General features: G+C 48.9%; 3 non-coding genes across 3 annotated transcripts; all 3 read left to right on the forward strand.

Annotated features, from left to right (window-relative positions):
- The first annotated feature begins 111 nt into the window (after positions 1 to 111).
- trnat-ggu (transfer RNA threonine (anticodon GGU)) lies at positions 112 to 185 on the forward strand. The gene has a single exon. It is a non-coding gene; the product is annotated as a tRNA-Thr (tRNA).
- Positions 186 to 23744: 23559 nt separating this feature from the next.
- trnan-guu (transfer RNA asparagine (anticodon GUU)) lies at positions 23745 to 23818 on the forward strand. The gene has a single exon. It is a non-coding gene; the product is annotated as a tRNA-Asn (tRNA).
- A 2339-nt stretch (positions 23819 to 26157) lies between these two features.
- trnan-guu (transfer RNA asparagine (anticodon GUU)) lies at positions 26158 to 26231 on the forward strand. Its single transcript has one exon. It is a non-coding gene; the product is annotated as a tRNA-Asn (tRNA).
- The last annotated feature ends 436 nt before the right edge of the window (positions 26232 to 26667 follow it).

Here is a 26667-nt window from a genome sequence, read left to right on the forward strand (position 1 = left end):
ACACAGTTGATTGGACAGGGGCTGAACTTTCGAATGTTGCTGGCTCGCTTTAAAAAAAAAAAAGATGTTGCGGCTTGTCAAGTCGCAAATATTTTGTCAACTGGGCTGGATGTCTCTGTGGCGCAATTGGCCAGTGCGCTCGGCTGGTAACCGGGAGGTTGGTGGTTTGAGCCCACCCAGGGACGACAAGATATTTTGGAAGAGCTATCGCAGGCAAAATCCACGAGGTAACATTGTTTGCTGAATATCTACCTGAAACAGGTTGGGGTAACATTTTAGAGGCGCTGTGGCTTAGTTGGTCAAAGTGCCTGTCTAGTAAATCCCAGCAGTGCCTTCATGATAGCCTTTCAAGCAAATCAGTTGTTTACATGTACAGAAAAACATATCACCCGAAAGAGCTCTTTTGCAATTAGAGATTGAACAGTATCCCTGAATAAACAGAGTAAATGCACTCTTTTCACTCCTTGTTTCTCAGTTTGATGGTAAGGAATGATTGATGTAGACCGTTTTCGGATGACTGTTTTGCTTTTGTGAAAAAGGGGAATCAGACAAAAGTTGCAAAGGCATTCAAAGGCTGTGAGTTCGAGACCCACCAGAGTCACTGTTGTAACCCCTGTTATCTACATTGGTAAATAGGAAAGCCTGCTTGTGTTATTAACTGATGAAAGGAACTGCTAAACTTGGTTCAATTACCACAGAATTCCAGTGTGCTATAGGCTGGCCACTGCTTGGTAGGAGTTTCCCGTACGTGAGTAACTGTTCCTTCCTTCCTTCACGCCCCGCTCAACCTTGTCTTCTTCTTAAGAGCTTGGCGCTGTCCTCAGAAGCTTTGGTCTTACTCAGCACCTGAGTGGCCCCACCAAGGGCAAAGGGCACACTCTGGACCTGCTAATGACAAAGCGGGTTAACATTTCAAATTACAGTGTGATAAATGTTACTTTGTCTGATGGTTTCTGTATTTCTCCAGGTGCAATGAGTTTGCAGTCTCAGACTCAGTTCACAACATTAAAAATACCATTATTTGCAGATAACAAGCACGCAGCCAGCTAGACAACTGGAGTTAACCCATTTTGCATTTGTGGCTGACAAAACTGTCCAAGAGATCACCACAAGTCTGAGTTCCACTACATGCTGCCTTTATGCATTGCCTACTAGATTTTTAAAGTCTACGGTGAGCAGTCTGTTGGCTCCAATCACTCAAAAAGTCAACATGTTGCTTGGATCTGGAATATTCCCAAGAGCCTTAAAACTGTGGTCATTAAGCCGCTCTTAAAGAAGAGCAGTCTTGATGCCACAGTGCTAAATAATTACCGGCCCATCTCAAACCTACTACTACTACTCAGTTGTCCATTATTTAATTTTTTTTATCTTTTATTATCAAAAACATCTTACAAGTATTTACATATATTTACATAATTGTACAGACAAACATCACACACAAGTGCAAGGGAATGGGATACACAAGGGCAGGGGGAGAAGAGACAAAAAATTACAGAAAATCAAACACACAATCATTCTTCAAACTTTCTTCAGTGATGGGGGGTGATGCCGTGGTTGGGGAGGTGATGCCGGGATCAGAAGATGATGTTCAGGTTTCCAGAGGGTATAAGGTGGATCAGGGTGTTGTGGGGGACGAGGTGGGTGATGAACCGGTGCTCTGCTGCCATGTGGAGGTGTCGGAGGTGTGCGGCTAAGAGTCCTTTGAAGATGGGCCAAGGTTCTGCTGTTTTATTGTCACGGAGATGGATGTTCCTGTTGAGATATAATGTATACCGGGCTATGGAGAGGGTTACAGTTGTCCATTCAGGCGTGCAAATTGTTTACAATGACAGAAAATGCGCTGCTGTTACAAATTGGAATAAGAGATGGAAAAGTATCCCTGCACACACAGATTAACTGCACTCTTTTCACTTTTTGATTCTCAGTTTGTTGGCAAGGAATGACTGACGTAGACCCATTTTGGATGAAAACCGTGTTTTGCGTTTGTGGAAATGAGCATCACGCAAGGATGTATGGGATCTGTGGCGCAATGGATAGCGCATTGGACTTCTAGGCGTTAGTTGCAAGGGCTTTCAAAGGTTGTGGGTTGAAGTCCCACCAGAGTTCCTAATGGTGTGAGAACATTTTTGTTTTTTACAATGGAAAGTCTGCGCGGTTTACTATCTGATAAAAGGCACTGCTGAACGAGGTTTATTGCCAAGTGTGCTTGAAAAAGTAAGCAAATACATCAGCATTATGTCAAATAACATTATCTTGCAATTTTTCCTCAATATCCAGATTAACTGCAGTATATTGAGTGCGCAATAAATTGGCGAGAGTTGATTGATTGAAAGACTTCCAGTTTTTTTTATAGCTACATTGGTACAGGGGATTTAGCTCAAAGGTAGAAAGATTGATGCCCTCGCTCTCCATTAAACACAGTTGATTGGACAGGGGCTGAACTTTCGAATGTTGCTGGCTCGCTTTAAAAAAAAAATATGTTGCGGATTGTCGAGTCGCAAATATTTTATTGACTGGGCTGGATGTCTCTGTGGTGCAATTGGCCAGCGCGCTCGGCTGTTAACCGGGAGGTTGGTGGTTCGAGCCCACCCAGGGACGACAAGCTATTTTGGAAGAGCTATCGCAGGCAAAATCCACGAGGTAACATTGTTTGCTGAATATCTACCTGAAACAGGTTGGAGTAACATTTTAGAGGCGCTGTGGCTTAGTTGGTCAAAGTGCCTGTCTAGTAAATCCCAGCAGTGCCTTCATGATAGCCTTTCAAGCAAATCAGTTGTTTACATGTACAGAAAAACATATCACCCGAAAGAGCTATTTTGCAATTAGAGATTGAATAGTATCCCTGAATAAACAGAGTAAATTCACTCTTTTCACTCCTTGTTTCTCAGTTTGATGGTAAGGAATGATTGATGTAGACCGTTTTCGGATGACTGTGTTGCTTTTGTGAAAAAGGGGAATCAGAGAAAAGTTGCAAAGGCATTCAAAGGCTGTGAGTTCGAGACCCACCAGAGTCACTGTTGTAACCCCTGTTATCTACATTGGTAAATAGGAAAGCCTGCTTGTGTTATTAACTGATGAAAGGAACTGCTAAACTTGGTTCAATTACCACAGAATCCTAGTGTGCTATAGGCTGGTCACTGCTTGGTAGGAGTTTCCCGTACGTGAGTGACTGTTCCTTCCTTCCTTCACGCCCCGCTCAATCTTGTCTTCTTCTAAAGAGCTTGGCGCTGTCCTCAGAAGCTTTGGTCTTACTCAGCACCTGAGTGGCCCCACCAAGGGCAAAGGGCACACTCTGGACCTGCTAATGACAAAGCGGGTTAACATTTCAAATTACAGTGTGGTAAATGTTACTTTGTCTGATGGTTTCTGTATTTCTCCAGGTGCAATGAGTTTGCAGTCTCAGACTCAGTTCAGAACATTAAAAATACCATTATTTGCAGATAACAAGCACGCAGCCAGCTAGACAACTGGAGTTAACCCATTTTGCATTTGTGGCTGACAAAACTGTCCAAGAAATCACCACAAGTCTGAGTTCCACTACATACTGCCTTTATGCATTGCCTACTAGATTTTTAAAGTCTACAGTGAGCAGTCTGTTGGCTCCAATCACTCAAAAAGTGAACATGTTGCTTGGATCTGGAATATTCCCAAGAGCCTTAAAACTGCGGTCATTAAGCCGCTCTTAAAGTAGAGCAGTCTTGATGCCACAGTGCTAAATAATTACCGGCCCATCTCAAACCTACTACTACTACTCAGTTGTCCATTATTTTATTTTTTTTATCTTTTATTATCAAAAACATCTTACAAGTATTTACATATATTTACATAATTGTACAGACAAACATCACACACAAGTGCAAGGGAATGGGATACACAAGGGCAGGGGGAGAAGAGACAAAAAATTACAGAAAATCAAACACACAATCATTCTTCAAACTTTCTTCAGTGATGGGGGGTGATGCCGGGGTCAGAAGATGATGTCCAGGTTTCCAGAGGGTATAAGGTGAATCAGGGTGTTGTGGGGGACGAACCGGTGCTCTGCTGCCATGTGGAGGTGTCGGAGGTGTGCGGCTAAGAGTCCTTTGAAGATGGGCCAAGGTTCTGCTGTTTTATTGTCATGGAGATGGATGTTCCTGTTGAGATATAATGTATACCGGGCTATGGAGAGGGTTACAGTTGTCCATTCAGGCGTGCAAATTATTTACAATGACAGAAAATGCGCTGCTGTTACAAATTGGAATAAGAGATGGAAAAGTATCCCTGCACACACAGATTAACTGCACTCTTTTCACTTTTTGATTCTCAGTTTGTTGGCAAGGAATGACTGACGTAGACCCATTTTGGATGAAAACCGTGTTTTGCGTTTGTGGAAATGAGCATCACACGAGGATGTATGGGCGCAATGGATAGCGCATTGGACTTCTAGACATTAGTTGCAAGGGCTTTCAAAGGTTGTGGGTTGGAGTCCCACCAGAGTCGCTAATGGTGAGAGAACATTTTTGTTTTTTACAATGGAAAGTCTGCGCGCTTTACTATCTGATAAAAGGCACTGCTGAACGAGGTTTATTGCCAAGTGTGCTTGAAAAAGTAAGCAAATACATCGGCATTATATCAAATAACATTATCTTGCAATTTTTCCTCAATATCCAGATTAACTGCAGTATATTGAGTGCGCAATAAATTGGCGAGAGTTGATTGATTGAAAGACTTCCAGTTTTTTTTATAGCTACATTGGTACAGGGGATTTAGCTCAAAGGTAGAAAGATTGATGCCCTCGCTCTCCATTAAACACAGTTGATTGGACAGGGGCTGAACTTTCGAATGTTGCTGGCTCGCTTTAAAAAAAAAAAGATGTTGCGGCTTGTCAAGTCGCAAATATTTTATTGACTTGGCTGGATGTCTCTGCGGCGCAATTGGCCAGTGCGCTTGGCTGTTAACCGGGAGGTTGGTGGTTCGAGCCCACACAGGGATGGCAAGCTATTTTGGAAGAGCTATCGCAGGCAAAATCCACGAGGTAACATTGTTTGCTGAATATCTATCTACCTGAAACAGGTTGGAGTAACATTTTAGAGGCGCTGTGGCTTAGTTGGTCAAAGTGCCTGTCTAGTAAATCCCAGCAGTGCCTTCATGATAGCCTATCAAGCAAATCAGTTGTTTACATGTACAGAAAAACATATCACCCGAAAGAGCTATTTTGCAATTAGAGATTGAACAGTATCCCTGAATAAACAGAGCAAATGCACTCTTTTCACTCCTTGTTTCTCAGTTTGATGGTAAGGAATGATTGATGTAGACCGTTTTCGGATGACTGTTTTGCTTTTGTGAAAAAGGGGAATCAGACAAAAGTTGCAAAGGCATTCAAAGGCTGTGAGTTCGAGACCCACCAGAGTCACTGTTGTAACCCCTGTTATCTACATTGGTAAATAGGAAAGCCTGCTTGTGTTATTAACTGATGAAAGGAACTGCTAAACTTGGTTCAATTACCACAGAATCCCAGTGTGCTATAGGCTGGCCACTGCTTGGTAGGAGTTTCCCGTACGTGAGTGACTGTTCCTTCCTTCCTTCACGCCCCGCTCAACCTCGTCTTCTTCTAAAGAGCTTGGTGCTGTCCTCAGAAGCTTTGGTCTTACTCAGCACCTGAGTGGCCCCACCAAGGGCAAAGGGCACACTCTGGACCTGCTAATGACAAAGCGGGTTAACCCTTTAAGCGCCAAAGTCGCAGAAATGCAACTTTACCGTACAAGGAAATTAATGAAATAATAGTAGAAAATGAATCACTTCAGTCATTGGTCGGTTCGGTGCAACTTCCTCTTATTAGCCAGGTATTATCTAGGGCAGATCCGGTAAGGAAAAAAATGGCTGGAGGAAGTACACGTGGCATGCAATTTACAGCAGATTCTGACTCTGAAGGGTATTATCTCCCCGAGAGTGACGATGGATTTCCAAGTGGAGATGAAGGGACTTCGAAACAACGGACAGGTGCAAAGGACAGACGGAGGCGAGGAACCAGTGGAACCAGTGGCTGCAGTAAAACTTGCCCGGTGGATGAGAGCTGGGACATGCTGAGAGAGGTCGAGGTATTTGAGGCATGGATCAAACCTTTTGAAGACCCAGTTGGCTACACAGGAGAGATGGATCTGACGGATGCTAATCCATTTGATATTCTGTCACTCTTTCTGACCGATCAGTTTTGGACTTTCATTACTGATGAGACAAATAGATATTCACATCAGTGTATGGCACCTATGATTCTGAAGCCACATTCAAGATTTCTTGAGTGGTATGATGTATCAGTCACCGAAATGAAAGCTTTCTTCGCTTTGCATCTCTCCATGGGCCTTGTTGAGAAACCTGAAATCGAGGATTACTGGGGAACATTTTGGCTTACACAAACGCCTGGATTTGGAAATGTAATGTCAAGAAACAGATTTGAAATCATTCTTTCGTTCTTTCATTTTGTCAACAATAATGATTATGTGAGAACAGGCGAGCCCGGGCACGATAAACTGTTCAAAGTCCGCCCAATAATAGATTTGATTATTCCCAAATTTGCAGCAGTTTACAGTCCAATCAAGGAGCTTTCTTTAGATGAAATGACAATAGCTTTTAAGGGGAGATCTTCACTAAAATGTTACTCTCCGAATAAACCTGACAAATATGGCTATAGAGTGTATGCCCTGAGTGAAAGCTGTTCAGGGTATGTTTTGCGCTGGTCAATGCACACTGGACAGTACAAAAATAATGCAAGCAACATCAGTGCAACACACGCAGTTGTCCGTGAGTTGGTTTCTCCCTTTACGGGCAAAGGACACGAGATTTACATGGACAGTTACTATACCTCGCCTGTAATTGCAAATGAATTAGCAGATTTGGAAACTGGACTGTGTGGGACGGTAAGGATTACCAGGTTGGGGATGCCAAAATGCCTTGGTAAAAGTGTCTTACAGCTGAAAAAAGGAGATGACCCAGTTTTTTGCAGAAAGGGAAAACTCCTGGCTTGTGCTTGGCACGATACTAAACGTCTCACCATGTTGTCCACAGTCCATGGAAATGATTGTGTTCAGAGGAGGATCCGGTCCAAGACAGATGACACTGGCTTCCGTGACATCAAAAGACCTGTATGTGTCGACCAGTACAACGCCTACATGGGTGGAGTGGACACTGCTGACCAGAGGATGAAGACATACCTCTTTCCACACAGGTCCCGGAAATGGTATCATCGCATATTCAATGCCATTATAAGCATAAGTATTGTCAACTCACACATCATATACACCAAATCCACTCCAGGCCCACACAAACCTTTAAAGGTTTACATTCAGAACATTATTGATGGGCGGTTTTTGAGAATGACGTTTTTCGCAATCGAAACAGGTACATTTCCTGGTTGTGCGGCTACTGGGCAAGGAGCTCGTTTGACGGGCACACGAGAACCGCGATGGATGGGCCCCGTTCTGGTTTTATCCAGCTTCCAGGGCTCCTTCACAGCCGTAATGTCAAGTCATGGTTCGGAGGTGCGGAGGTGAGCGTCGGATCACGGAGCCTCTGAATGGAGCACCGCGCTCCCGCGCTCCCGCGCTCCTCCGCGCTCTAAGCGCCGCTCAGACCCGGCATGAGAGGGTCTATTTTCGGCTTGATTTTACCAGACTCCCGGGCACTTCCAGAAGCTTCCTGTTTGCTCTGATTGCTCGGGGCAGAGCACAGTGTCACGCTGACCACGGGCTGTACGCGTAGGTGACCGCTGGTTGTAAGGCGAATCACGGAGCCTCTGAATGGAGCACCGCGCTCCCGCGCTCCTCCGCGCTCTAAGTGCCGCTCAGACCCGGCATGAGAGGGTCTATTTTCGGCTTGATTTTACCAGACTCCCGGGCACTTCCAGAAGCTTCCTGTTTGCTCTGATTGCTCGGGGCAGAGCACAGTGTCACGCTGACCACGGGCTGTACGCGGAGGTGACCGCTGGTTGTAAGGCGAATCACGGAGCCTCTGAATGGAGCACCGCGCTCCCGCGCTCCTCCGCGCTCTAAGCGCCGCTCAGACCCGGCATGAGAGGGTCTATTTTCGGCTTGATTTTACCAGACTCCCGGGCACTTCCAGAAGCTTCCTGTTTGCTCTGATTGCTCGGGGCAGAGCACAGTGTCACGCTGACCACGGGCTGTACGCGGAGGTGACCGCTGGTTGTAAGGCGAATCACGGAGCCTCTGAATGGAGCACCGCGCTCCCGCGCTCCTCCGCGCTCTAAGCGCCGCTCAGACCCGGCATGAGAGGGTCTATTTTCGGCTTGATTTTACCAGACTCCCGGGCACTTCCAGAAGCTTCCTGTTTGCTCTGATTGCTCGGGGCAGAGCACAGTGTCACGCTGACCACGGGCTGTACGCGGAGGTGACCCGCTCCGTGATCTTAGCGCCGCCCAGACCCAGGGCCATCCACCCCGCACACGGCCAGACTTTGCCCGGCCAGGGAGCACCTTCTGCGGGTCGGAGGCTCCGGGTCGGAGCCCCTGGAGCCTGGAGCCCTCACCGGGCCCCGAACTCGGCTGCCGGAGGCAGTGCAGTGCCTCATGGATAAAAGGACACCCAGCCGGTCTCGAACTCGCGTGAGGCGGAGCAGGGATCATCCATGAATCAACCATGAAAATGGTACAAATCATGGTTCTATGTATACCAGACAAGGAGCTTGGTCTATTGGCACTCAAGACCCGCCATCGTAGGGCCCCGTTCTGGTTTTATCCAGCTTCGAAGGCTCCTGCGCACTGCGGGTTTGTTTACATTTTGCGGCTGTGGTTTGCTCCGGCTAACCTCACGCCGGACACGTTGGAAGCGAGGCCGAGACAGAGGTCCCACCAGGCGCGGGGCGTCAGTCTGACTGGCTTCCCCTGCGCCTGGCCCCTTGTCTCCGGAGATGGGACCGTCACTCACCCCCGCACTGAAGGACGCGCGGCTTGAAGGATGATGGCTGTGCTTAGCCCCTGTGCCAGGGGCTCTGAGCCAGTCCCCTTCAGCCTCAACGCGTCCGGTGGGAACACAGTCCGGGTCCACTGTCACTCACCCCTGCGCAGAAGGACGCGCGGCTTGGAGGATGATGGCTGCGCTTAGCCCCTGGCACAGGGGCTCTGCACCAGTCCCCTTCAGCCTCAACGCGTCCGGTGGAACAACAGTCCAGGCCCACTGTCACTCACCCCCGCACTGAAGAACGCGCGGCTTGGAGGATGATGGCTGCGCTTAGCCCCTGTTACAGGGGCTCTGCGCCAGTCTCCTTCAGCCTCAACGCGTCCGACGGAACCACAGTCCGGGTCCATTGTCACTCACCCCTGCGCAGAAGGACGCGCGGCTTGGAGGATGATGGCTGCGCTTAGCCCCTGGCACAGGGGCTCTGCACCAGTCCCCTTCAGCCTCAACGCGTCCGGTGGAACAACAGTCCAGGCCCTCTGTCACTCACCCCCGCACTGAAGGACGCGCGGCTTGAAGGATGATGGCTGTGCTTAGCCCCTGTGCCAGGGGCTCTGAGCCAGTCCCCTTCAGCCTCAACGCGTCCGGTGGGAACACAGTCCGGGTCCACTGTCACTCACCCCTGCGCAGAAAGACGCGCGGCTTGGAGGATGATGGCTGCGCTTAGCCCCTGGCACAGGGGCTCTGCACCAGTCCCCTTCAGCCTCAACGCGTCCGGTGGAACAACAGTCCAGGCCCACTGTCACTCACCCCCGCACTTAAGGACGCGCGGCTTGGAGGATGATGGCTGCGCTTAGCCCCTGTTACAGGGGCTCTGCGCCAGTCTCCTTCAGCCTCAACGCGTCCGACGGAACCACAGTCCGGGCCCACTGTCACTCACCCCTGCGCAGCAGGAGGCGCGGCTTGAAGGATGATGGCTGCGCTTAGCCCCTGGGCCCAAGGGCTCTGCACCAGTCCCCTTCAGCCTCAACGCGTCCGGTGGAACAACAGTCCAGGCCCTCTGTCACTCACCCCCGCACTGAAGGACGCGCGGCTTGAAGGATGATGGCTGTGCTTAGCCCCTGTGCCAGGGGCTCTGAGCCAGTCCCCTTCAGCCTCAACGCGTCCGGTGGGAACACAGTCCGGGTCCACTGTCACTCACCCCTGCGCAGAAAGACGCGCGGCTTGGAGGATGATGGCTGCGCTTAGCCCCTGGCACAGGGGCTCTGCACCAGTCCCCTTCAGCCTCAACGCGTCCGGTGGAACAACAGTCCAGGCCCACTGTCACTCACCCCCGCACTTAAGGACGCGCGGCTTGGAGGATGATGGCTGCGCTTAGCCCCTGTTACAGGGGCTCTGCGCCAGTCTCCTTCAGCCTCAACGCGTCCGACGGAACCACAGTCCGGGCCCACTGTCACTCACCCCTGCGCAGCAGGAGGCGCGGCTTGAAGGATGATGGCTGCGCTTAGCCCCTGGGCCCAAGGGCTCTGCGCCAGTCCCCTTCAGCCTCAACGTGTCCGATGGCTCTGCGCGGGGCGGGGGGCAGGGCCGGCGCATATTTTTGGTCCGACTCCGGTCCCTTCCTCGTCTCTGAGTTTGTAAAAAGCAGCGCCTGTCCAGGGCTCACTTTGCTATCAACTGGCTGGTCACCGCCATCGTAGGGCCCCGTTCTGGTTTCATCCAGCTTCGAAGGCTCCTGCGCACTGCGGGGTTGTAGGCATTTGTGGTCCTGATTTGCGCTGGCTCACCCTCACGCTGGACACAGCGCCAGATGATATATTTGGTCCGACTCCGGTCCCTTCCTCGTCTCTGAGTTTGTCAAATGCAGCGCCTGTCCAGGGCTCACTTTGCTATCAACTGGCTGGTCACCGCCATCGAAGGGCCCCGTTCTGGTTTCATCCAGCTTCGAAGGCTCCTGCGCACTGCGGGGTTGTAGGCATTTGTGGTCCTGATTTGCGCTGGCTCACCCTCACGCTGGACACAGCGCCAGATGATATATTTGGTCGGACTCCGGTCCCTTCCTCGTCTCTGAGTTTGTCAAATGCAGCGCCTGTCCAGGGCTCACTTTGCTATCAACTGGCTGGTTACCGCCATCGTAGGGCCCCGTTCTGGTTTCATCCAGCTTCGAAGGCTCCTGCGCACTGCGGGGTTGTAGGCATTTGTGGTCCTGATTTGCGCTGGCTCACCCTCACGCTGGACACAGCGCCAGATGATATATTTGGTCCGACTCCGGTCCCTTCCTCGTCTCTGAGTTTGTCAAATGCAGCGCCTATCCAGGGCTCACTTTGCTATCAACTGGCTGGTCACCGCCATCGTAGGGCCCCGTTCTGGTTTCATCCAGCTTCGAAGGCTCCTGCGCACTGCGGGGTTGTAGGCATTTGTGGTCCTGATTTGCGCTGGCTCACCCTCACGCTGGACACAGCGCCAGATGATATATTTGGTCGGACTCCGGTCCCTTCCTCGTCTCTGAGTTTGTCAAATGCAGCGCCTGTCCAGGGCTCACTTTGCTATCAACTGGCTGGTCACCGCCATCGTAGGGCACCGTTCTGGTTTCATCCAGCTTCGAAGGCTCCTGCGCACTGCGGGGTTGTAGGCATTTGTGGTCCTGATTTGCGCTGGCTCACCCTCACGCTGGACACAGCGCCAGATGATATATTTTGTCCGACTCCGGTCCCTTCCTCGTCTCTGAGTTTGTCAAATGCAGCGCCTGTCCAGGGCTCACTTTGCTATCAACTGGCTGGTCACCGCCATCGTAGGGCCCCGTTCTGGTTTCATCCAGCTTCGAAGGCTCCTGCGCACTGCGGGGTTGTAGGCATTTGTGGTCCTGATTTGAGCTGGCTCACTCTCACGCTGGACACAGCGCCAGATGATATATTTGGTCGGACTCCGGTCTCTTCCTCGTCTCTGAGTTTGTCAAATGCAGCGCCTGTCCAGGGCTCACTTTGCTATCAACTGGCTGGTCACCGCCATCGTAGGGCCCCGTTCTGGTTTCATCCAGCTTCGAAGGCTCCTGCGCACTGCGGGGTTGTAGGTATTTGTGGTCCAGAGCCCCGGCTCTAAATTAAACCTGTTACCCTAGTAGGCCGGCCTCCGGGTCCCCCTCTCTTCTTCGGTTATGGAGTACATTGGGCGCGGGGGCAGCCAGTGGAGGGCAAGGGCCCTGCCTCCAAGTGTGGTGTAGGGGACAGGGGAGCCAGGGCCTTGGGGTCCTGGTGCTTTTTATCTTTTAAAGTGGCTCAGAGTACCAAGGGCACGGACTTCCAGAGGGCTGCACCAAGGGTGTGTAGCTCGTGTGGGGGTGCTTAAGTGTGGGTACCCGGGGACGAAAGGTGGGCCAGGGCCGGCGCGAGCCTCTGTGGTGTGCTGGGCCGTTCCCTTGGTACTCCAGTCAGAGTACCAAGGGCACGGACTTCCAGGGGGCTGAACCAAGGGTGTGTAGCCCGTGTGGGGGTGCTTAAGTGTGGGTACCCGGGGACGAAGGGAGAGCCTGGTCCCCGGTGGTCATCCCCGGAGTCCCAGAGCCTGCAACCCGGGGAAGAGTGGCCCGTCCCCAGACTGAGTTTGGGGGAATGCCGGGTGGCTCTGGAGGTGCTCCGTGGGTTCCAGGGGGTGATCAGCGGAGGCCATGCCCAGCCAGAGTGTCCCTTCCCCGGGCAGAGTCTGGGGAGAGTGGGGGGTGGCTGTGGAGGTGCTCCGGGGGCTCCAGGGGTTCCAGGGGGTGATCAGCGGAGGCCATGCCCAGCCAGAGTGGCCCTTCCCCGGGCAGAGTCTGGAGGAGTGGGGGGTGGCTCTGGAGGTCCTCCGTGGGCTCCGGGGGTTCCAGGGGGTGCTCAGCGGAGGCCATGCCCGGCCAGAGTGGCCCTTCCCCGGGGTGAGTCTGCAGGAGTGGGGGGTGGCTCTAGAGGGCCTCCGGCGGTTCCAGGGGGTGCTCAGCGGAGGCCATGCCCAGCCAGAGTGGCCCTTCCCCGGGGTGAGTCTGGGGAGAGTGGGGGGTGGCTCTGGAGGGGCTCTGGGGGTTCCAGGGGGTGTTCGGCGGAGGCCATGCCCGGCCAGAGTGTCCCTTCCCCGGGCAGAGTCTGGGGAGAGTGGGGGGTGGCTCTGGAGGTGCTCCGGGGGCTCCAGGGGTTCCAGGGGGTGATCAGCGGAGGCCATGCCCAGCCAGAGTGGCCCTTCCCCGGGCAGAGTCTGGAGGAGTGGGGGGTGGCTCTGGAGGTCCTCCGTGGGCTCCGGGGGTTCCAGGGGGTGCTCAGCGGAGGCCATGCCCGGCCAGAGTGTCCCTTCCCCGGGCAGAGTCTGGGGAGAGTGGGGGGTGGCTCTGGAGGTGCTCCGGGGGCTCCAGGGGTTCCAGGGGGTGATCAGCGGAGGCCATGCCCAGCCAGAGTGGCCCTTCCCCGGGCAGAGTCTGGAGGAGTGGGGGGTGGTTCTGGAGGTCCTCCGTGGGCTCCGGGGGTTCCAGGGGGTGCTCAGCGGAGGCCATGCCCGGCCAGAGTGGCCCTTCCCCGGGGTGAGTCTGGAGGAGTGGGGGGTGGCTCTAGAGGGCCTCCGGCGGTTCCAGGGGGTGCTCAGCGGAGGCCATGCCCAGCCAGAGTGGCCCTTCCCCGGGGTGAGTCTGGGGAGAGTGGGGGGTAGCTCTGGAGGGGCTCTGGGGGTTCCAGGGGTGTTCGGCGGAGGCCATGCCCGGCCAGAGTGTCCCTTCCCCGGGCAGAGTCTGGGGAGAGTGGGGGGTGGCTCTGGAGGTGCTCCGGGGGCTCCAGGGGTTCCAGGGGGTGATCAGCGGAGGCCATGCCCAGCCAGAGTGGCCCTTCCCCGGGCAGAATCTGGGGAGAGTGGGGAGTGGCTCTGGAGGTTCTCCGGGGGCTCCAGGGGTTCCAGGGGGTGCTCAGTGGGGGCCATGCCCAGCCAGAGTGGCCCTTCCCCGGGGTGAGTCTGGAGGAGAGTGGGGGGTGGCTCTGGAGGTGCTCCAGGGGTTCCAGGGGGTGCTCGGCGGAGGCCATGCCCAGCCAGAGTGGCCCTTCCCCGGGCAGAATCTGGGGAGAGTGGGGGGTGGCTCTGGAGGTGCTCCGGGGGCTCCAGGGGTTCCAGGGGGTGCTCAGTGGGGGCCATGCCCAGCCAGAGTGGCCCTTCCCCGGTCAAAGTCTGGCCGTGTGCGGGGTGGATGATCCCTGCTCCGCCTCACGCAAGTTCGCGACCGGCTGGGTGCCCTTTTATCCATGAGGCACTGCACTGCCTCCGGCAGCCGAGTTCGGGGCCCGGTGAGGGCTCCAGGCTCCAGGGGCTCCGACCCGGAGCCTCCGACCCGCAGAAGGTGCTCCCTGGCCGGGCAAAGTCTGGCCGTGTGCGGGGTGGATGATCCCTGCTCCGCCTCACGCGAGTTCGAGACCGGCTGGGTGCCCTTTTATCCATGAGGCACTGCACTGCCTCCGGCAGCCGAGTTCGGGGCCCGGTGAGGGCTCCAGGCTCCAGGGGCTCCGACCCGGAGCCTCCGACCCGCAGAAAGTGCTCCCTGGCCGGGCAAAGTCTGGCCGTGTGCGGGGTGGATGATCCCTGCTCCGCCTCACGCGAGTTCGAGACCGGCTGGGTGCCCTTTTATCCATGAGGCACTGCACTGCCTCCGGCAGCCGAGTTCGGGGCCCGGTGAGGACTCCAGGCTCCAGGGGCTCCGACCCGGAGCCTCCGACCCGCAGAAGGTGCTCCCTGGCCGGGCAAAGTCTGGCCGTGTGCGGGGTGGATGATCCCTGCTCCGCCTCACGCGAGTTCGAGACCGGCTGGGTGCCCTTTTATCCAAGAATCAACTGGAGTGTAGAGCTTCTACGGGCCTCCAGGGGCACTGCCGACCCAGAGCTGTGCCCCGGCTTCAGTTCTCTGTATCTCAGGAAGTTTTTTATTTATACATTTATTTCATCCATAATCTCTGGCGCCTAAAGGGTTAACATTTCAAATTACAGTGTGGTAAATGTTACTTTGTCTGATGGTTTCTGTATTTCTCCAGGTGCAATGAGTTTGCAGTCTTCTTTGCAAGACTCAGTTCAGAACATTAAAAATACCATTATTTGCAGATAACAAGCACGCAGCCAGCTAGACAACTGGAGTTAACCCATTTTGCATTTTTGGCTGACAAAACTGTCCAAGAGATCACCACAAGTCTGAGTTCCACTACATGCTGCCTTTATGCATTGCCTACTAGATTTTTAAAGTCTACGGTGAGCAGTCTGTTGGCTCCACTCACTCAAAAAGTCAACATGTTGCTTGGATCTGGAATATTCCCAAGAGCCTTAAAACTGCGGTCATTAAGCCTCTCTTAAAGAAGAGCAGTCTTGATGCCACAGTGCTAAATAATTACCGGCCCATTTCAAACCTACTACTACTACTCAGTTGTCCATTATTTTATTTTTTTTTTTTATCTTTTATTATCAAAAACATCTTACAAGTATTTACATATATTTACATAATTGTACAGACAAACATCACACACAAGTGCAAGGGAATGGGATACACAAGGGCAGGGGGAGAAGAGACAAAAAATTACAGAAAATCAAACACACCATCATTCTCCAAACTTTCTTCAGTGATGGGGGTTGATGCCGTGGTTGGGGGGGGTGATGCCGGGGTCAGAAGATGATGTCCAGGTTTCCAGAGGGTATAAGGTGGATCAGGGTGTTGTGGGGGACGAGGTGGGTGATGAACCGGTGCTCTGCTGCCATGTGGAGGTGTCGGAGGTGTGCGGCCAAGAGTCCTTTGAAGATGGGCCAAGGTTCTGCTGTTTTATTGTCACGGAGATGGATGTTCCTGTTGAGATATAATGTATACCGGGCTATGGAGAGGGTTACAGTTGTCCATTCAATTGTTTACAATGACAGAAAATGCGCTGCTGTTACAAATTGGAATAAGAGATGGAAAAGTATCCCTGCACACACAGATTAACTGCACTCTTTTCACTTTTTGATTCTCAGTTTGTTGGCAAGGAATGACTGACGTAGACCCATTTTGGATGAAAACCGTGTTTTGCGTTTGTGGAAATGAGCATCACGCAAGGATGTATGGGCTCTGTGGCGCAATGGATAGCGCATTGGACTTCTAGGCATTAGTTGCAAGGGCTTTCAAAGGTTGTGGGTTGAGTCCCACTAGAGTCGCTAATGGTGAGAGAACATTTTTGTTTTTTACAATGGAACGTCTGCGCGCTTTACTATCTGATAAAAAGCACTGCTGAACGAGGTTTATTGCCAAGTGTGCTTGAAAAAGTAAGCAAATACATCGGCATTATGTCAAATAACATTATCTTGCAATTTTTCCTCAATATCCAGATTAACTGCAGTATATTGAGTGCGCAATAAATTGGCGAGAGTCGATTGATTGAAAGACTTCCAGTTTTTTTTTATAGCTACATTGGTACAGGGGATTTAGCTCAAAGGTAGAAAGATTGATGCCCTCGCTCTCCATTAAACACAGTTGATTGGACAGGGGCTGAACTTTCGAATGTTGCTGGCTCGCTTTAAAAAAAAAAGATGTTGCGGCTTGTCGAGTCGCAAATATTTTTTCAACTGGGCTGGATGTCTCTGTGGTGCAATTGGCCAGCGCGCTCGGCTGTTAACCGGGAGGTTGGTGGTTCGAGCCCACCCAGGGACGACAAGCTATTTTGGAAGAGCTATCGCAGGCAAAATCCACGAGGTAACATTGTTTGCTGAATATCTACCTGAAACAGGTTGGAGTAACATTTTAGAGGCGCTGTGGCTTAGTTGGTCAAAGTGCCTGTCTAGTAAATCCCAGCAGTGCCTTCATGATAGCCTTTCAAGCAAATCAGTTGTTTACATGTACAGAAAAACATATCACCCCAAAGAGCTATTTTGCAATTATAGATTGAACAGTATCCCTGAATAAACAGAGTAAATGCACTCTTTTCACTCCTTGTTTCTCAGTTTGATGGTAAGGAATGATTGATGTAGACCGTTTTCGGATGACTGTTTTGCTTTTGTGAAAAAGGGGAATCAGACAAAAGTTGCAAAGGCATTCAAAGGCTGTGAGTTCGAGACCCACCAGAGTCACTGTTGTAACCCCTGTTATCTACATTGGTAAATAGGAAAGCCTGCTTGTGTTATTAACTGATGAAAGGAACTGCTAAACTTGGTTCAATTACCACAGAATCCCAGTGTGCTATAGGCTGGCCACTGCTTGGTAGGAGTTTCCCGTACGTGAGTGACTGTTCCTTCCTTCCTTCACGCCCCGCTCAACCTCGTCTTCTTCTAAAGAGCTTGGCGCTGTCCTCAGAAGCTTTGGTCTTACTCAGCACCTGAGTGGCCCCACCAAGGGCAAAGGGCACACTCTGGACCTGCTAATGACAAAGCGGGTTAACATTTCAAATTACAGTGTGGTAAATGTTACTTTGTCTGATGGTTTCTGTATTTCTCCAGGTGCAATGAGTTTCCAGTCTTCTTTGCAAGACTCAGTTCAGAACATTAAAAATACCATTATTTGCAGATAACAAGCACGCAGCCAGCTAGACAACTGGAGTTAACCCATTTTGCATTTTTGGCTGACAAAACTGTCCAAGAGATCGCCACAAGTCTGAGTTCCACTACATGCTGCCTTTATGCATTGCCTACTAGATTTTTAAAGTCTACGGTGAGCAGTCTGTTGGCTCCAATCACTCAAAAAGTCAACATGTTGCTTGGATCTGGAATATTCCCAAGAGCCTTAAAACTGCGGTCATTAAGCCTCTCTTAAAGAAGAGCAGTCTTGATGCCACAGTGCTAAATAATTACCGGCCCATTTCAAACCTACTACTACTACTCAGTTGTCCATTATTTTAATTTTTTTTTTATCTTTTATTATCAAAAACATCTTACAAGTATTTACATATATTTACATAATTGTACAGACAAACATCACACACAAGTGCAAGGGAATGGGATACACAAGGGCAGGGGGAGAAGAGACAAAAAATTACAGAAAATCAAACACACCATCATTCTCCAAACTTTCTTCAGTGATGGGGGTTGATGCCGTGGTTGGGGGGGGGGTGATGCCGGGGTCAGAAGATGATGTCCAGGTTTCCAGAGGGTATAAGGTGGATCAGGGTGTTGTGGGGGACGAGGTGGGTGATGAACCGGTGCTCTGCTGCCATGTGGAGGTGTCGGAGGTGTGCGGCCAAGAGTCCTTTGAAGATGGGCCAAGGTTCTGCTGTTTTATTGTCACGGAGATGGATGTTCCTGTTGAGATATAACGTATACCGGGCTATGGAGAGGGTTACAGTTGTCCATTCAGGCGTGCAAATTGTTTACAATGACAGAAAATGCGCTGCTGTTACAAATTGGAATAAGAGATGGAAAAGTATTCCTGCACACACAGATTAACTGCACTCTTTTCACTTTTTGATTCTCAGTTTGTTGGCAAGGAATGACTGACGTAGACCCATTTTGGATGAAAACCGTGTTTTGCGTTTGTGGAAATGAGCATCACGGAAGGATGTATGGGCTCTGTGGCGCAATGGATAGCGCGTTGGACTTCTAGGCATTAGTTGCAAGGGCTTTCAAAGGTTGTGGGTTGAGTCCCACTAGAGTCGCTAATATTGAGAGAACATTTTTGTTTTTTACAATGGAACGTCTGCGCGCTTTACTATCTGATAAAAAGCACTGCTGAACGAGGTTTATTGCCAAGTGTGCTTGAAAAAGTAAGCAAATACATCGGCATTATGTCAAATAACATTATCTTGCAATTTTTCCTCAATATCCAGATTAACTGCAGTATATTGAGTGCGCAATAAATTGGCGAGAGTCGATTGATTGAAAGACTTCCAGTTTTTTTTTATAGCTACATTGGTACAGGGGATTTAGCTCAAAGGTAGAAAGATTGATGCCCTCGCTCTCCATTAAACACAGTTGATTGGACAGGGGCTGAACTTTCGAATGTTGCTGGCTCGCTTTAAAAAAAAAAGATGTTGCGGCTTGTCGAGTCGCAAATATTTTTTGACTGGGCTGGATGTCTCTGTGGCGCAATTGGCCAGCGCGCTCGGCTGTTAACCGGGAGGTTGGTGGTTTGAGCCCACCCAGGGACGACAAGCTATTTTGGAAGAGCTATCGCAGGCAAAATCCACGAGGTAACATTGTTTGCTGAATATCTACCTGAAACAGGTTGGAGTAACATTTTAGAGGCGCTGTGGCTTAGTTGGTCAAAGTGCCTGTCTAGTAAATCCCAGCAGTGCTTTCATGATAGCCTTTCAAGCAAATCAGTTGTTTACATGTACAGAAAAACATATCACCCGAAAGAGCTATTTTGCAATTATAGATTGAACAGTATCCCTGAATAAACAGAGTAAATGCACTCTTTTCACTCCTTGTTTCTCAGTTTGATGGTAAGGAATGATTGATGTAGACCGTTTTCGGATGACTGTTTTGCTTTTGTGAAAAAGGGGAATCAGACAAAAGTTGCAAAGGCATTCAAAGGCTGTGAGTTCGAGACCCACCAGAGTCACTGTTGTAACCCCTGTTATCTACATTGGTAAATAGGAAAGCCTGCTTGTGTTATTAACTGATGAAAGGAACTGCTAAACTTGGTTCAATTACCACAGAATCCCAGTGTGCTATAGGCTGGCCACTGCTTGGTAGGAGTTTCCCGTACGTGAGTGACTGTTCCTTCCTTCCTTCACGCCCCGCTCAACCTCGTCTTCTTCTAAAGAGCTTGGCGCTGTCCTCAGAAGCTTTGGTCTTACTCAGCACCTGAGTGGCCCCACCAAGGGCAAAGGGCACACTCTGGACCTGCTAATGACAAAGCGGGTTAACATTTCAAATTACAGTGTGGTAAATGTTACTTTGTCTGATGGTTTCTGTATTTCTCCAGGTGCAATGAGTTTCCAGTCTTCTTTGCAAGACTCAGTTCAGAACATTAAAAATACCATTATTTGCAGATAACAAGCACGCAGCCAGCTAGACAACTGGAGTTAACCCATTTTGCATTTTTGGCTGACAAAACTGTCCAAGAGATCGCCACAAGTCTGAGTTCCACTACATGCTGCCTTTATGCATTGCCTACTAGATTTTTAAAGTCTACGGTGAGCAGTCTGTTGGCTCCAATCACTCAAAAAGTCAACATGTTGCTTGGATCTGGAATATTCCCAAGAGCCTTAAAACTGCGGTCATTAAGCCTCTCTTAAAGAAGAGCAGTCTTGATGCCACAGTGCTAAATAATTACCGGCCCATTTCAAACCTACTACTACTACTCAGTTGTCCATTATTTTAATTTTTTTTTTATCTTTTATTATCAAAAACATCTTACAAGTATTTACATATATTTACATAATTGTACAGACAAACATCACACACAAGTGCAAGGGAATGGGATACACAAGGGCAGGGGGAGAAGAGACAAAAAATTACAGAAAATCAAACACACCATCATTCTCCAAACTTTCTTCAGTGATGGGGGTTGATGCCGTGGTTGGGGGGGGGGTGATGCCGGGGTCAGAAGATGATGTCCAGGTTTCCAGAGGGTATAAGGTGGATCAGGGTGTTGTGGGGGACGAGGTGGGTGATGAACCGGTGCTCTGCTGCCATGTGGAGGTGTCGGAGGTGTGCGGCCAAGAGTCCTTTGAAGATGGGCCAAGGTTCTGCTGTTTTATTGTCACGGAGATGGATGTTCCTGTTGAGATATAACGTATACCGGGCTATGGAGAGGGTTACAGTTGTCCATTCAGGCGTGCAAATTGTTTACAATGACAGAAAATGCGCTGCTGTTACAAATTGGAATAAGAGATGGAAAAGTATTCCTGCACACACAGATTAACTGCACTCTTTTCACTTTTTGATTCTCAGTTTGTTGGCAAGGAATGACTGACGTAGACCCATTTTGGATGAAAACCGTGTTTTGCGTTTGTGGAAATGAGCATCACGGAAGGATGTATGGGCTCTGTGGCGCAATGGATAGCGCGTTGGACTTCTAGGCATTAGTTGCAAGGGCTTTCAAAGGTTGTGGGTTGAGTCCCACTAGAGTCGCTAATATTGAGAGAACATTTTTGTTTTTTACAATGGAACGTCTGCACGCTTTACTATCTGATAAAAAGCACTGCTGAACGAGGTTTATTGCCAAGTGTGCTTGAAAAAGTAAGCAAATACATCGGCATTATGTCAAATAACATTATCTTGCAATTTTTCCTCAATATCCAGATTAACTGCAGTATATTGAGTGCGCAATAAATTGGCGAGAGTCGATTGATTGAAAGACTTCCAGTTTTTTTTTATAGCTACATTGGTACAGGGGATTTAGCTCAAAGGTAGAAAGATTGATGCCCTCGCTCTCCATTAAACACAGTTGATTGGACAGGGGCTGAACTTTCGAATGTTGCTGGCTCGCTTTAAAAAAAAAAGATGTTGCGGCTTGTCGAGTCGCAAATATTTTTTGACTGGGCTGGATGTCTCTGTGGCGCAATTGGCCAGCGCGCTCGGCTGTTAACCGGGAGGTTGGTGGTTTGAGCCCACCCAGGGACGACAAGCTATTTTGGAAGAGCTATCGCAGGCAAAATCCACGAGGTAACATTGTTTGCTGAATATCTACCTGAAACAGGTTGGAGTAACATTTTAGAGGCGCTGTGGCTTAGTTGGTCAAAGTGCCTGTCTAGTAAATCCCAGCAGTGCTTTCATGATAGCCTTTCAAGCAAATCAGTTGTTTACATGTACAGAAAAACATATCACCCGAAAGAGCTATTTTGCAATTATAGATTGAACAGTATCCCTGAATAAACAGAGTAAATGCACTCTTTTCACTCCTTGTTTCTCAGTTTGATGGTAAGGAATGATTGATGTAGACCGTTTTCGGATGACTGTTTTCTTTTGTGAAAAAGGGGAATCAGACAAAAGTTGCAAAGGCATTCAAAGGCTGTTAGTTCGAGACCCACCAGAGTCACTGTTGTAACCCCTGTTATCTACATTGGTAAATAGGAAAGCCTGCTTGTGTTATTAACTGATGAAAGGAACTGCTAAACTTGGTTCAATTACCACAGAATCTCAGTGTGCTATAGGCTGGCCACTGCTTGGTAGGAGTTTCCCGTACGTGAGTGACTGTTCCTTCCTTCCTTCACGCCCCGCTCAACCTCGTCTTCTTCTAAAGAGCTTGGCGCTGTCCTCAGAAGCTTTGGTCTTACTCCGCACCTGAGTGGCCCCACCAAGGGCAAAGGGCACACTCTGGACCTGCTAATGACAAAGCGGGTTAACATTTCAAATTACAGTGTGGTAAATGTTACTTTGTCTGATGGTTTCTGTATTTCTCCAGGTGCAATGAGTTTGCAGTCTTCTTTGCAAGACTCAGTTCAGAACATTAAAAATACCATTATTTGCAGATAACAAGCACGCAGCCAGCTAGACAACTGGAGTTAACCCATTTTGCATTTTTGGCTGACAAAACTGTCCAAGAGATCACCACAAGTCTGAGTTCCACTACATGCTGCCTTTATGCATTGCCTACTAGATTTTTAAAGTCTACGGTGAGCAGTCTGTTGGCTCCACTCACTCAAAAAGTCAACATGTTGCTTGGATCTGGAATATTCCCAAGAGCCTTAAAACTGCGGTCATTAAGCCTCTCTTAAAGAAGAGCAGTCTTGATGCCACAGTGCTAAATAATTACCGGCCCATTTCAAACCTACTACTACTACTCAGTTGTCCATTATTATTTATTTTTTTTATCTTTTATTATCAAAAACATCTTACAAGTATTTACATATATTTACATAATTGTACAGACAAACATCACACACAAGTGCAAGGGAATGGGATACACAAGGGCAGGGGGAGAAGAGACAAAAAATTACAGAAAATCAAACACACAATCATTCTTCAAACTTTCTTCAGTGATGGGGGGTGACGCCGTGGATGGGGGGGTGATGCCGGGGTCAGAAGATGATGTCCAGGTTTCCAGAGGGTATAAGGTGGATCAGGGTGTTGTGGGGGATGAGGTGGGTGATGAACCGGTGCTCTGCTGCCATGTGGAGGTGTCGGAGGTGTGCGGCCAAGAGTCCTTTGAAGATGGGCCAAGGTTCTGCTGTTTTATTGTCACGGAGATGGATGTTCCTGTTGAGATATAATGTATACCGGGCTATGGAGAGGGTTACAGTTGTCCATTCAGGCGTGCAAATTATTTACAATGACAGAAAATGCGCTGCTGTTACAAATTGGAATAAGAGATGGAAAAGTATCCCTGCACACACAGATTAACTGCACTCTTTTCACTTTTTGATTCTCAGTTTGTTGGCAAGGAATGACTGACGTAGACCCATTTTGGATGAAAACCGTGTTTTGCGTTTGTGGAAATGAGCATCACGCAAGGATGTATGGGCTCTGTGGCGCAATGGATAGCGCATTGGACTTCTAGGCATTAGTTGCAAGGGCTTTCAAAGGTTGTGGGTTGAGTCCCATTAGAGTCGCTAATGGTGAGAGAACATTTTTGTTTTTTACAATGGAACGTCTGCGCGCTTTACTATCTGATAAAAGGCACTGCTAAACGAGGTTTATTGCCAAGTGTGCTTGAAAAAGTAAGCAAATACATCGGCATTATGTCAAATAACATTATCTTGCAATTTTTCCTCAATATCCAGATTAACTGCAGTATATTGAGTGCGCAATAAATTGGCGAGAGTCGATTGATTGAAAGACTTCCAGTTTTTTTTATAGCTACATTGGTACAGGGGATTTAGCTCAAAGGTAGAAAGATTGATGCCCTCGCTCTCCATTAAACACAGTTGATTGGACAGGGGCTGAACTTTCGAATGTTGCTGGCTCGCTTAAAATAAAAAAAGATGTTGCGGCTTGTCGAGTCGCAAATATTTTTTCGACTGGACTGGATGTCTCTGTGGCGCAATTGGCCAGCGCGCTCGGCTGTTAACCGGGAGGTTGGTGGTTCGAGCCCACCCAGGGACGACAAGCTATTTTGGAAGAGCTATCGCAGGCAAAATCCACGAGGTAACATTGTTTGCTGAATATCTACCTGAAACATGTTGGAGTAACATTTTAGAGGCGCTGTGGCTTAGTTGGTCAAAGTGCCTGTCTAGTAAATCCCAGCAGTGCTTTCATGATAGCCTTTCAAGCAAATCAGTTGTTTACATGTACAGAAAAACATATCACCCGAAAGAGCTATTTTGCAATTATAGATTGAACAGTATCCCTGAATAAACAGAGTAAATGCACTCTTTTCACTCCTTGTTTCTCAGTTTGATGGTAAGGAATGATTGATGCAGACCGTTTTCGGATGACTGTTTTCTTTTGTGAAAAAGGGGAATCAGACAAAAGTTGCAAAGGCATTCAAAGGCTGTGAGTTCGAGACCCACCAGAGTCACTGTTGTAACCCCTGTTATCTACATTGGTAAATAGGAAAGCCTGCTTGTGTTATTAACTGATGAAAGGAACTGCTAAACTTGGTTCAATTACCACAGAATCCCAGTGTGCTATAGGCTGGCCACTGCTTGGTAGGAGTTTCCCGTACGTGAGTGACTGTTCCTTCCTTCCTTCACGCCCCGCTCAACCTCGTCTTCTTCTAAAGAGCTTGGCACTGTCCTCAGAAGCTTTGGTCTTACTCCGCACCTGAGTGGCCCCACCAAGGGCAAAGGGCACACTCTGGACCTGCTAATGACAAAGCGGGTTAACATTTCAAATTACAGTGTGGTAAATGTTACTTTGTCTGATGGTTTCTTTATTTCTCCAGGTGCAATGAGTTTGCAGTCTTCTTTGCAAGACTCAGTTCAGAACATTAAAAATACCATTATTTGCAGATAACAAGCACGCAGCCAGCTAGACAACTGGAGTTAACCCATTTTGCATTTTTGGCTGACAAAACTGTCCAAGAGATCACCACAAGTCTGAGTTCCACTACATGCTGCCTTTATGCATTGTCTACCAGATTTTTAAAGTCTACGGTGAGCAGTCTGTTAGCTCCAATCACTCAAAAACATGTCGCTTGGATCTGGAATATTCCCAAGAGCCTTAAAACTGCGGTCATTAAGCCTCTCTTAAAGAAGAGCAGTCTTGATGCCACAGTGCTAAATAATTACCGGCCCATCTCAAACCTACTACTACTACTCAGTTGTCCATTATTTTATTTTTTTTATCTTTTATTATCAAAAACATCTTACAAGTATTTACATATATTTACATAATTGTACAGACAAACATCACACACAAGTGCAAGGGAATGGGATACGCAAGGGCAGGGGGAGAAGAGACAAAAAATTACAGAAAATCAAACACACAATCGTTCTTCAAACTTTCTTCAGTGATGGGGGGTGATGCCGTGGATGGGGGGGTGATGCCGGGGCCAGAAGATGATGTCCAGGTTTCCAGAGGGTATAAGGTGGATCAGGGTGTTGTGGGGGATGAGGTGGGTGATGAACCGGTGCTCTGCTGCCATGTGGAGGTGTCGGAGGTGTGCGGCCAAGAGTCCTTTGAAGATGGGCCAAGGTTCTGCTGTTTTATTGTCACAGAGATGGATGTTCCTGTTGAGATATAATGTATACCGGGCTATGGAGAGGGTTACAGTTGTCCATTCAGGCGTGCAAATTATTTACAATGACAGAAAATGCGCTGCTGTTACAAATTGGAATAAGAGATGGAAAAGTATCCCTGCACACACAGATTAACTGCACTCTTTTCACTTTTTGATTCTCAGTTTGTTGGCAAGGAATGACTGACGTAGACCCATTTTGGATGAAAACCGTGTTTTGCGTTTGTGAAAATGAGCATCACGCAAGGATGTATGGGCTCTGTGGCGCAATGGATAGCGCATTGGACTTCTAGGCATTAGTTGCAAGGGCTTTCAAAGGTTGTGGGTTGAGTCCCATTAGAGTCGCTAATGGTGAGAGAACATTTTTGTTTTTTACAATGGAACGTCTGCGCGCTTTACTATCTGATAAAAGGCACTGTTGAACGAGGTTTATTGCCAAGTGTGCTTGAAAAAGTAAGCAAATACATCGGCATTATGTCAAATAACATTATCTTGCAATTTTTCCTCAATATCCAGATTAACTGCAGTATATTGAGTGCGCAATAAATTGGCGAGAGTCGATTGATTGAAAGACTTCCAGTTTTTTTATAGCTACATTGGTACAGGGGATTTAGCTCAAAGGTAGAAAGATTGATGCCCTCGCTCTCCATTAAACACAGTTGATTGGACAGGGGCTGAACTTTCAAATGTTGCTGGCTCGCTTAAAAAAAAAAAAGATGTTGCGGCTTGTCGAGTCGCAAATATTTTTTCGACTGGGCTGGATGTCTCTGTGGCGCAATTGGCCAGCGCGCTCGGCTGTTAACCGGGAGGTTGGTGGTTCGAGCCCACCCAGGGACGACAAGCTATTTTGGAAGAGCTATCGCAGGCAAAATCCACGAGGTAACATTGTTTGCTGAATATCTACCTGAAACAGGTTGGAGTAACATTTTAGAGGCGCTGTGGCTTAGTTGGTCAAAGTGCCTGTCTAGTAAATCCCAGCAGTGCTTTCATGATAGCCTTTCAAGCAAATCAGTTGTTTACATGTACAGAAAAACATATCACCCGAAAGAGCTATTTTGCAATTATAGATTGAACAGTATCCCTGAATAAACAGAGTAAATGCACTCTTTTCACTCCTTGTTTCTCAGTTTGATGGTAAGGAATGATTGATGTAGACTGTTTTCGGATGACTGTTTTCTTTTGTGAAAAAGGGGAATCAGACAAAAGTTGCAAAGGCATTCAAAGGCTGTGAGTTCGAGACCCACCAGAGTCACTGTTGTAACCCCTGTTATCT

This window comes from Eucyclogobius newberryi, unplaced genomic scaffold (genome assembly GCF_026437365.1).
Source record: "Eucyclogobius newberryi isolate DKJ021-1_F unplaced genomic scaffold, fEucNew1.0.hap1 SCAF_41, whole genome shotgun sequence".
Lineage (NCBI taxonomy): Eukaryota > Metazoa > Chordata > Actinopteri > Gobiiformes > Gobiidae > Eucyclogobius > Eucyclogobius newberryi.